The sequence below is a fragment of the Canis lupus genome, chromosome 16 (genome assembly GCF_003254725.2).
Source record: "Canis lupus dingo isolate Sandy chromosome 16, ASM325472v2, whole genome shotgun sequence".
In the NCBI taxonomy this organism is placed as follows: Eukaryota; Metazoa; Chordata; class Mammalia; order Carnivora; family Canidae; genus Canis; species Canis lupus.
In genome coordinates this window covers 3,243,507-3,256,253 of record NC_064258.1, presented here as the reverse complement: position 1 = coordinate 3,256,253, position 12,747 = coordinate 3,243,507, and the positions used below count along the sequence as shown (strand labels likewise).

Sequence of the window (12,747 nt, the reverse complement as noted above, 5' to 3'; positions counted from 1 at the left end):
ATTTCTCTAGTGGGTGCTGTCATTAAATTGGTTTGACTGATTTTTTTATTGCTTTTAATTGAATTGACCAAGTCAGTGCTGTTTGGATATCTTGAGGCAGTTTCCTTCTGGTTCAGATGACTCACTTACTTTGTAGTAATCCTGACCTCAAAATTGATTTGTGTGTGTGTGTTTGTGTGTAGGCTATTTGATCCCTTTTTCGAGGGTAAAGGAAAGAATGGGAATGTCTTTTTTTTTAATCAAGGACTTTTTTTTTCCTTAGACCGATTTATTTATTAATAGATTTTATTTATTTGTTTGGCACAGAGAAAGAGAGAGAACGAGGACAAGCAGGGGTAGCAACGTTTTAGGGTCTTTGTCAGTGTCATCAAATGTGTCCACACGTATTTGTCCCTGAGATTTACTGTCCGCCATCCACGCACCCTTCCTTCCCAAGCTCAGTGTAGTTCTCTACTGCTTTTCAGGTACTCCTGGTCATTTGAATCAATTGGGAACCTGTTGGATGGTCAACCAATAAGTCATTACCTCAAAAGAGAAAACAGTGATTGTATTGGAAAAATATATGAGGCTAGATAGTTAATTTACTTAGTGTTCAAATTTCTTTTTTCTTTTTTTAAAGATTTATTTATTTATTTATGAGAGACACAGATAGAGAGGGAGAGGCAGAGACATAGGCAGAGGGAGAAGCAGGCTCCATGCAGGAAGCCTGATGTGGGACTTGATCCCAGGACTCCAGGATCATACCCTGGGCTGAAGGCAGGCACTGAACTGCTGAGCCACCCAGGGATTCCCAGTGTGCAAATTTCTAATAGTAAAGCTGTGCATTGTGGTATGTATAGAATTAATAATATCGTATTAGATACCCCTAAAAACTATATTGTAAATGATTTATGAAAAGAAACAGTATATTTCTGTATTATTGTGATTTATATTTTAAAATTTATCTCTCTTTGAATATTATATACAATGTACATGTCAGTAATAATATGAAGAATAAATATACTATTTATAAGAAAAACAGAGAAGGCACAGTCTTTAGATCTGAAAGGGTAAAAAGTATATCTTAGGCACGATACCTTTTTTCTACTTTAAATGATAAGCCATTAATTTTCACATAAAATGATTTGTTTTCTTTAGTCTCTAATATTGCATAGAGGCATGGGTGATTTTGTGTCTTTGACATATTTAGCATTTATTTGCAAAAATTTGATTCACAATGTCACTTTTGAGCTTTGAACACAATATGCATATGCAGGGATTATTTGTGTTAACTGTATTTTCAAGGACATTCTCCTTTATGGTAAACAGTATGATATAATGAAAGGAGATGGCTCTTTCAGTGAAATCTAAAGTAAATGCCAAGTTTATTTAATGGGTGATTTGAGGTGGTTGCTTAAGTTTTCCAAATCCCCATTTCTGCCCCCTCAAAATGAGAGTAATAATGCCCACTCCATAGATTTGTCATGGAGATTCAATGAAATAATAAATCTAAAGTGCTTAACACAATGGCTGGTTTAAGGTAAGCAGTCATAAATATATTAGCCATTATTATTATTGTTACTGTTGTTCACACATCCTAGTACTCGATAGCACATAGGATTATTTAGTAACTATTCATTTATTTCTTAGGTTCTTAGCTCTGAGATGAATTTTATTATCCAACATCTGTTCTTTACTTCATAAGGAAACATGCCTTAAACATTAATTAAGCATCAAAAATGAGTCTTAATGTTCATACAGAACATACAGAGTAATAATCATTTTCTAGAAGGACTGGCCTTCATGTCAAAATGTAATTTCCAGGACTCAGACAAGAGATTCTCTGAAATGATTGACATTGAAGAAGAGCAGAAAACAAGAGTCATGCAGCCTGCAAATGTTTAGTCAGCAGACCTCTTGGGTATGACCGAGACCAGATCTTAATTTTACAGTTAAGGAAGTTAGAGCTCTCTGAGAAAGAGAAATGTCTTTTTTGAGACCCCCCCCCCCCCATAAGGAACAAGTAGCAGAACCCTGCTGTATCTTTAGTATTGAGTTCTGTCCTTTTCTCATCTAATACATCAAAGTTAACATGTATGTATTCATTTCTATTAGAATTCAGTCAATAGGTAGGTGTTGGGCTGAACATTCTGCTTTGCGTATAATAGAGACTTTTGAAAGGATGAGTCCCTATTTTATTCATGAAATATGTAGGAAGTTTGGAAGAAATAACTAATTGCTCAGCAGTTTACACTAGAAGATAATTATGCAACCACAGGTATGGGACATACTAGGACTCCTTTACTCCCATGGGAATTTTATTGATACTTAATAAAGGGTGAGGAGTCGATGACATGCTCAATTTTCCTGGAATATGAAAAGGAAACTCAGTGGACCTATGAAGAAGTATATTGAGTCCAGTGAGGTCCAGAATATTCATTCTTTTTTTTTTAATTAATTAATTTCAGAGAGAGAGCATGGGGAATGGACAGGAAGGGACAGAGGGAGAGAAAGGGTGGAAGCAGACTGCAGATCCTCCAACGCAGGGCTTGATCTCAGGACCTTGAGATCATGACCTGAACTGAAACCCGGAGTCTGATGTTCAACTGGCTGAGCCATCCAGGTGCCCCGAGAATATTCCTTTTTAAGCTACCTTTAAGTAGTGAATTAAATCATATGGAAAACAGTAATGGAACGCAAAATATCTGATAATTATGATTCAGTTGGCCATAAATAATTAAAAACTGACATATTTGTAAAGAATACCATAAATTCAGTAGATCATTGCCATCAAAATCATGAAAAATAGTCTTATATCACAATTCTGACTCCTCAGAATATCTGCATGATTATTTTAACTTCATAGGAGAGGAAGGGGGTGTGTAAGTTGAAAATTATAGCAACTGTTGATGGAGAAAGATATGAAGAGTGAAGTGAGAGATGGAAAAAAAAAGAGAAGGGGACATTAAAATTAATATGAAACCTGTTGTATTTGTCTGTTAATATGTCTGTTAATAACACTGCTCTCAATCTTCAACAGATGTCCTTCAGTGGTTTTAAATATAGCACTTGTGCCTTTTGAACATGGACATGTTAAAGTAGCAGTACAGTAGTCCCCCCTTTATCCTCAGTGTCAGGTACCTGATGTCAGCCACCCTCAGAAGCAGATGGCTCCCCAGATATATCCTCAGGTCAGTAGTGGCCTAACACTGTGTCGCCGTGCTATGTCATTCACCACCCTTCACCTTATCACAAAGGCATCTTATCATCTCATATCATCACCAGATTAAGGATATGAGTTCAGTACAATAAAATATTTTGACAGAGACAGACACAGAGAGGTCATATTCATATAACTTTTATTGCAGTTTATAACAATGTATTGTTCAATCAGTCCTATTTTATTATTAATTATTGTTAATCTGTTATTGTGCCTAATCTATACATTAAACTTTATCATGGGTGTGTATATAGAGGAAAAAAAAAAAAGAGTTCATATATAGAGTTCAGCACTATTCGCTATGTCAAGAATCCATCAGGGATATTGAAATGTATCCTCCATGGATAAGGGAGGGGGGCTGCTGAACCAATATTCTCTGTATTAAAATGCTGACTTAACTATCCCATGCCATTTAATGTGTCACTTTAATTTTTAATTTTGGAGGATTGTAGTAATGTTGTTGAGTGAGCATTACACGAGGATTATTAAAATTCAAATGCCATCCAAATTGATATATCAGAATTCTCATGACAAATTGTTCATAAAATTATTCTACCCCTTATGAAAAAGAGAAAAAATACATATATGGACACACACACAGGCACAGTACCCTACTATACGGTATGTACTCTGCCATAGAAACCTCTCCACCTTATAACAAGAGGCTGTTTGTTGTTAAAAGGGTATCAACTGAAGTGCTAAATGATGTGCAAGGATCCTCTGACTGACCTCACTGCTCCGTACGGATTTGACATTTTCCTTGTGCTTTGCGTGGCATTCTTTACAGAAGGTGAATGCTGCTTGGATTCTCTTGGATGCTCACCTGCCACTTTTCTCTCCTCCCCACCCTCTTCCCCATCTGCAGCCAACAGTACTTCTAGTATATTTTTCCATAAATAGTTGCAAAATCTTCTGTAAATCCGAGAAGAAAGAACCTACTAAATGGCAAAACATCAGGGCACCTGCGTGGCTCAGAGGTTGGGCATCTGCCTTTGGCTCAGGTCGTGATCCTGGGGTCCTAAAATCGAGTCCCGCATCAGGCTTCCTGCACGGGGCCTGCTTCTCCTTCTGCCTGTGTCTCTCCCTCTCTCTCTCTTTCTGTGTCTCTCATGAATAAATAAATAAAATCTTTTAAAAAATGGCAAAATATCTCCACATAGAGAAAAAATGAAGAAAGGACTGTAGGGAATGGAAAAGCATTCTCCCCGTCTTCAACATATCTTTATATAACAAATCCTTTCTTAGATATCACTAAAATCTTCACATTTGACTGACTCATCTTAATCTAGAAAAAAAAATTGTAAGTACAACCCTTTAAATCCCATATCAATTTTGTAAAAATTCCAGAACTCAAATTGCTTATAAAGGAAGCCTGTGAGGGTGTTAATTTGCCCAAATGAAAAATAAGATACTGGACCCTTAAGTGTCTCAGTAATTAAGTAAATCTGTCCTGTATAAAATTTTCTTCTGATTTCTCCTTCCTATGGAAAAACTTGTAGATGAGATGGGATTCAAAGGTACAAAAGGAGAGGAAACCTGCTCTTTCAGAGTCTTGTCCAAATCCAGCTGTTGTCTTACTTGCCCTGAAACCTTATTCAAGTCCTTTGTAAAATCACCTTCCTATTGGTAAAGTGACTATGAGAATATCTATTCTTTAATATCATATTAACTGAACAGTTTAATAAAAAATGCCTTGCACATGGTAATTCTTAAATAAATGACAGCCATTGGAGAACTTCACTTAGAGAATTTTGCGTTCCAAGTCAGGAAATAGATTGGATAAGGATATGATCAAATTGACCAAAGACAAATGAGATCTCAATGTGAGCCGGTTAGCTCCAACTATTAAAAGAAATTGAGGAAGTGCAAGTCTTATATACAATTTAAGATGATCTTAAACAACTCTTACATAAATACCTGTTAAGTGAAATCTAGAGTGGCCGTAATTTATTCTTTGCAAACTAGCTAGTTAGTGGCAGATACTGAATTGAACCCATTAGTCTGTCATGTGGGGTACATCACTTTTATGTTTATTTTGTCCCTTATCATCTACTATCGTGAGAAGTTAATTATACCTTATTAGTATATTACCCCAAGTATGTTATAAATTTCTTGAAGACATGAACTTGTTTGTTATAGTCACTCATTTTTAAGTTGATTTTTTTTAAAGGTGAAAATGATTACAATTCACTTAGGTTTTAGTAGATATTAAAGTCGAGAGTCTTCAAGAAAATGGAGAAAGAGATCGTAGTGCTGACTCTGATTTTTTATATCTACTCTCCAAACTCTAAAGCAAAATTAAGGTGGGAAAGGTAGTTTTGCAGGGGAGTACATTACAAGTTAATTCAAGAGGTCTAAGAGCAAAAATCTGACATCTGCAGCTGGAGCTTGATGTACAAGTACTCCAACGCAACAAAGGTCACATTGACCTATTATTTGAGTAGAGGAGAGGAAAAAAAAATCTCAATGATCCGTGACAATTCTTTAAATGGAACTGAAGATGCCTGTAGATTGTTAACTTTTAGCAAATCATTGTCAGGTCTGATACACTCATTCAGTACTGTTACCAGGACAGCTGAGGAGTTAGAGGCTTTAAAATCCCACCCCTGGTTGCTAAAACTGGGTAGAAGACTCCAAGTAAGAGCAGAATGCTGCATCTCTAAGCTCCTGGTTAGCAGAAGTCACCTAATAGATGGGTTTCTCTTATTTTAGAACTGAACATCATATGATGTTGAAATTGTTTTTGCCTTGTAGATGTGTCTGGTAAACAATTTCTGAGCTGTTGGATTTATATTCATTTTATGTAATCATTATGGGAGATTCTGGGTTTCCTACAATTTTTGCTGGGGCCAGTCCCAATTAAAGACTAGTAAGTGCATGTGTTCTCATAGACTCTAACTAGTTTTTCTTAGAAACTGAATTTGAGCAGAGTACGTAACCTCATAATAGTGAGAGAATAACCAGGAAGAAAAATATTGGCAAGTAGGTCAATCAGAGAAAGACAAACATTATATGTTCTCATTCATTTGGGGAATATAAATAATAGTGAAAGGGAATATAAGGGAAGGGAGAAGAAATGTGTGGGAAATATCAGAAAGGGAGACAGAACATGAAGACTCCTAACTCTGGGAAACGAACTAGGGGTGGTGGAAGGGGAGGAGGGCGGGGGGTGGGAGTGAATGGGTGACGGGCACTGAGGGGGCACTTGACGGGATGAGCACTGGGTGTTATTCTGTATGTTGGCAAACTGAACACCAATAAAAAATAAATTAAAAAAAATTAGGCATAAATAATTAAATAGGTTCACTATCTCTAACAGCAAGCATGATGAGTACTTATTTCCTTTTATATTTGGAAGTTTGCATGTTAGACCAGGTCTGCTACAGGCCAAGAACTACATATTACTATAAAGAATAGTATTTTATCATAGTTTTTTCATGACTTTGCTACAATATTTATAATGCAACAGTGGCAATCAAAACACCAGTCCATCCTACATAATTCATGTGTAAAAGAGATAATTTAAATTCTCTTTAGAATACAAGTCTTGGATCCAGAACTTGGGGGGAAATTACCTTAAACTTTAGCTTCCTCATGATTAAAGATGACAAAAAAAATTCTTCACTGGTTAAAAGAGAATAATTGAAATGAGCATTATTTTATTTTATTATCTTTAACTTAACAGCATAAAGTAACATTTATTTTCTCAGTTTTATTGAGGTATAATTGATAAGAAATTGCATATATTCAAGGTATACAATGATTTGATATAGGTATATATGGCAAAATGACCACCACAAGCAAACTAATTAACAAAGAATTCAGATAAGTTATGAAATCTGCTCTGCTAGGTGCCAAGCTCATCCAGTGCCCTCGGGATACTTTAGGCTCTTTTCCCTTTCAGTTTTTAGTGTTCCATGCTGTAAAACAAATGACCACGAGCTTAATGGCTTAAAGAGAGATACGTTTATTATTTCACCGTTTCCAGAGATCAGGTGTCTGGGAATGGCTTAACTGAGTCCTCTCCTTGTGCTCCCACAACACTGCAATCAAAGTGTTAGCTTGGACTGTGGTCTCATGTGAGACTGGTGGGTTGTCTTCCAAGCTCAAGTGATGCTGGCAGAAATCATTTCACTGTAGCTGTAGAACTCTTGGTGGCTTGCTGCTTAAGGAACAACAGCAAAGAGAGAGTCGCTATTGCCTTAACTCTCTAAGCTATAGACCCTTTTTTTAAATTAAAAACATTTTAATTGAAGTGTAGTTGACACACTAGTTTCAGGTGTACACTGTAGCGATTCGACAATTATATGTGATGGAATTCTTATCACAAGTATAGTTACCATCTGCCATCCTACGAAGTTATTACAATATTATTGACTATATTCCCTGTGCTGTACTTTTTATCTCTGTGGTTATTTACTTTATAGCTGCAAGTTCATACCTCTTAATCTCCTTTTCTAGATCCTCTTTTAAAGATCTCACCTGCTCAGATCAGGCCCAGTCAGAATAGTCACCTTTTGGGTAACAGAAAATCAACGGATTTAGGGACCCGTGATGATCAGGTTTGGTGTCTGCTTGACTGGGATTTAATCCTCAGTTGTCCAATCAAACAGTTATCTAGATATTGCTGTGAGCATTTTTATAGACATGATTAATCTCCATGATAAACTGACTTTAAGAAGATTATCTGCAATAATCTGGATGATCCTGATCTAATCAGTTGGGAGTGTCTTAGACTAGAACTGAGATTTCCTTGAGAAAGAAGAAATCCTGCCTGTGGACAGGCCTTCAGGATTTTTGCCCCAGAGTTTTCAGCATGCTGCCCTTTCTGATGCTCTGTCTATGGATGTCATGCTTGCCTAGCCAGACCCCATACCCATAAGACAGTTCCTCAAAATAAATCTCTTAATATGTATATATCTTCCCGGCTCCGTTTCTCTCATGGGTCCTTGACTGATACAGGACCTTCCCTGCATATGCAGAATCCTCTTACTCTGCCATATAGCATGGCCTAACCAGAAGAAAGAACCTATCACCATCACAGACCCTGCACACACTCAAACAATGATATGCATCAGATACAAAGAATCTTGGGGCTTCTCAGAATTCTGATGTCCACAGCTATTTAGTTCATTCTCCAAGTATTTAGTTTTTCTTCTTTTCCAATGAATTCATTCAATGGGGAACAAACAGTGGAGCCTCCTGGAGAGTAAAAAAAAAGAAAGCAGTCTTAGGGAAGGAAGAGATGACAAAAATAATGGAATTAAAATCTGATGCAGCATAGGAGTTAATCAAAAGATATAAAAATTGCCTCCATACTGATAATCATAGATCCAGTCCTCCAAAGCTCTTTATTTGAAAATATAAAAACCGTTTGCTTCCTCTTATTCTCTGTTCTTTATAGCATACAGTGCAAGGTTATCCAATAGAACTTTCTGTGATAGAGGAAACATTCTATATCTGCATTGTCCCAATACAGGAATCGCTAGCTGTGAGTAGCTATTGAACAATTAAAATGTAGCTAGTGTGACTGAGAAACTTATTTTTAAATTTAATTCTAACTAATTTAAATTTAAGTTTAGCTGCATATCGGTAAGATACAGTTTTAGAAGCACTCTAGAGGAATAATTTGCTGTCACATTTGGACTTCTGTAGAAACCTACATAGCTTTGGCTTAAATAAGAGCTGTGCTAGGACTACCATTTTCAGCATTTATTTTATTAATGTGAACTCAACAAATTACCTGAAAATCTCTTTTTAACCTGAAACAAAATAGACTAGTTCAGTACTATTCTCTTCTAATATTGCGATTATGTGTACTTTGTTTTAGCTCTAAAGAAAAATGTTGCACCCAGCTGTAGCCAGAGACAGAAATGAAGTATATAGCATAGTCTCTTTTCACATGGAAATTACAGGTTTGTGAGGAGGACTAGATTTACCTATATCAAATAAAAATGTAAGCAGACATAAATGCAGAAGCAGAAAAAGCACATTGTTGTTGGGGATATGGACATCTCCAATATCAGGTGATTCAGCCTGCCACTTCTTTTGTATCCTAAAATATGCATGGAGAGCCCATCTCAAGGTTAAGATGCTCTGAGATATGTCACCATATTAACCACATCTATCAAGGGGGCACTATTTGGGGAATTCTGAGATTCTCCATCAAGAGTCTAGTCAGATGTTGGGCCCTGTGAGCCCAGAGAGGCTACTGGAACAGTTGAGCTGATATGGAGATCACCCAATGCTCTAGGACTTTTAGCTTTTGATTTCTACATAGCTTATCCGAGGGTCTACCATAAGACGGAGCTCTAGAAAGTTTAAAGGACTTTGCATTTGTCATTAAAATGGAAGTCAAGTAGTCTTGCCTGGGAGTGTAGAATGCAAGGACTCAAGAATGAGAAGGATGATGAGGGCTCCCTGCTTTCATTCTCTTCTTAGAGCCAGGATTACAGGTCAGATGACCTTAACCATCCTGTAACCAGTTCCTCTTGATTGCTTAGTGCTGAAGAGCATGAGGAATGAAGAGAATAATTCTCATTTAGGAAGGATTTATATCAAGCACAACAATTGAAAACTAATAGATACCACTGTTTTCAAAAGAAACTCAACCAAAGGAAATGTATCCCATGGGTGTGCTCCCATGTGCATGTATTTGTGTATTTGTTTATTTTATTTTATTTTATTTTTTTTTATTTTTTTTCGTGCTCAGGCCCTGGGTGTATGGTGTAGCCTCTCCTTTCTCCCAGAGCCTCATTAGATCTCCCTGCATGTCTCCTTCTCTCTGGAACTCTTACTCTGCTTCCTTTAGCCCTTCCACCGAAGCCACATTTCTTTCATTTTTCTGTGTAAGGTAGTTCAATCCAGCCTTCCCACGTATGCTCTGGGGCCTATCATTTCATCTGCAAATGACCCATTAAAATATTCAGTTAAATTTTTTCTGTAAGAGAGAATTTCCCATGGTGTTTAAAATAGTAGATTTTTCTTCTGACAAGTAATTAGGTGATATGGGCAAAATTATGCAACTACTAGGTAGAAAGCAGATTATCCTGAATAAAGAAGGTATAGATTTCATACGAACAACAGCAGGACTCCCCTGTGCATCATTCAACGAACAGGAGGTGCTTCCCTCGATTGTACCATTTATATCATGCTTTAATTATCCCTCTATATGATTATAATCCCCAAATATATAATGAGTTCCTGATGGCAGAATACATTTCATATCAATTTTTGTAACCCCAGGCTCTAGTATGCTGCCTGGCACCTAATTACAGCAATCAATAAATGCTTAATAGGGTCATCATTCATTTAACAAATATTTGCTAGCCATATAGGAGAAAGTAACACCTAAGCTGAGATTTGACAAATGAGTATGACTGGGATGTGTGAAAAAAAGAGGGCAGAGGTAGTTAGGGGTAAGGGAACTGACATGAAAGGAATGAAGTAGTAAGTTAATGAGTGTATTTGCATTAGAGGACTGGCAATACTTTGTTTCAGGTCATTCTTAGAGTTCTGGCCATTTGTGTCAATAACTTTTATTTGATCATAATAATATGCGCGTATTCAATAAAAATCACCAGAACCAATCATGTGGTAGGGGCTGAGAATATGCCCAGGGTAGGAGGAAAACCATTCCCAGTTTTATGGGGAACACTGGCATTGAAGAACAATGCCATGGAGCACGGTTACAGCAGTGCTCATCATGGAGGGTGGTGGTGCTGTGAGGCTCATAGATGCCAATGGAGTTGCAACTTCATTAGGAAGCTAAGGGAAAACTCTCTTGAGAAATGATGGCTGGGTTGAGCTTTGGAGGCAGCTGTGGGTAGGAAAAGGATGATGTTCCAGGTAGACGAAAGAACATACACAGTATTGGGGGGCAGAAAGGGAAGGCTGGTGTGGCTGTAGCACAGAAAGTGAAAGGTTGTTGGGTTTGAAATGAGGCTGGAGGAGGGATCCTGACACATGACTTTATGGGTTGTGTTTCTGGGGGAGGGAGAGGGGCAGAGGAAGAGGGAGAAGGAGAGAAGCAGACTCCCTGCTGAGGGAAGAGTCCATCCTGGGGCTCAGTCTCACCACCCGAGATCATGACCCCAGCTGAAATAAAGTTTCCAGGTTTAACAGACTGAGCCACCCAGGCACTCCTGTTTGTTTTTCTATTAGTAACTCAAAGGGATTCTGTTGAAGTACCTTAAGCTGAAGGTTTGTATGTATCAGGAGTGGGGATAGGGGGATATCATCACACCTGTTTTGTATAAGTGGAGGGATTTAAGGGATATCAGAAGGTAAAATCTGCAGGACTTGGTGATGGCTTGAGTCTGAGCTGTGGTGGGAAGAAGTGCTGAGAATGGCTCCCTGACATGTGTCTGACTGGCCTTACCAGCTTTCAGGCCCTGCCATGCACAGCAGTAGGAACTGAAATATCATGAGTTTGTTGTTGTTGTTGTTGTTGTTTTTAAATGTAGAAATTGAAGTACATTTACAACATCTATAAAGCATCTAGTGGACAACTTAATAATAAAGGACTCAATTGACTTTTAAGTCAGTCGGAGAAGGACAAACTTTATATGGTCTCATTCATTTGGGGAATATAAATAATAGTGAAAGGGAATATAAGGTGAAGGGAGAAGAAATGTGTGGGAAATATCAGAAAGGGAGACAGAACACAAAGACTCCTAATTCTGGGAAACGAACTAGGAGTGGTGGATGGGGAGGTGGGCAGGGGTTGGGGGTGACTGGGTGGCGGGCACTGAGGGGGGCACTTGACGGGATGAGCACTGGGTGTTGTATGTTGGCAAATTGAACACCAATAAAAAATAAATTTATTATTAAAAAAAATAATAAAGGACTCAAGAACTTGGTGTCTGTAGGGCCAGAGACAGGTTTTTGTGGTTAAGCTAAGCATAGAGAAGGTAATTGAAGCCATCTTTGGATGATGTTACCTAGGGTGTGAATATAATGTGAGAAGAGCAGAGAGCATCCAGGATTGTTCTTTGAGAACTCCAAAATCTAATGGCTGAGTAAAGGAGCATAAGCTCCAAAAGGAGATAGGGAATGAGTGGCAGATAAATCAGGGGAAATCCAGAAGACGGGTGTGACATGCCAGGAAGGGAGCACGCCAGGAAGATAGAAATGTGCACCGGTGTTGAATGCTGCTAAGAGATTGTGTAAGAAGAGGACTCTAAAACTATCCATTAAATTAGTGAAGTTAAAGTTGCTGGTGCCCCCTGCATGGTGGTTATTGACGTGATGGGAATTGAAACTAGAATGCCAGGAATTAAGGAGTGTGCGAGGGTCCTGGAGATTGAGTCAGAAAGCCTGGAGTGACATTGCCCAATTAAACTTAGCATCATGTCATAGAATAAGCACCAGGCAGCTAATTTTTTCCCTTAGACAAGTTTGCTTTTGGAATCAAGGTGGTTAATGGAATTAACCTTTATATTATGTCTTAGTATATAACAATTTAGTAGCTGTTTCCGCCATCCCGTAGAATGTACTCATTCTGTTCTCTGGATGAAAAATCTAAGATAGGATCCAAAACTTTCAGT

At 37.8% G+C, this 12,747-nt stretch overlaps 1 protein-coding gene across 1 annotated transcript in view; it reads left to right on the top strand.

The window, feature by feature from the left end:
- CNTNAP2 (contactin associated protein 2) overlaps positions 1–12,747 on the top strand; it is a 1,981,926-nt gene that overhangs the window by 852,703 nt on the left and 1,116,476 nt on the right. The gene's annotated exons all lie outside the window — the stretch shown is intronic.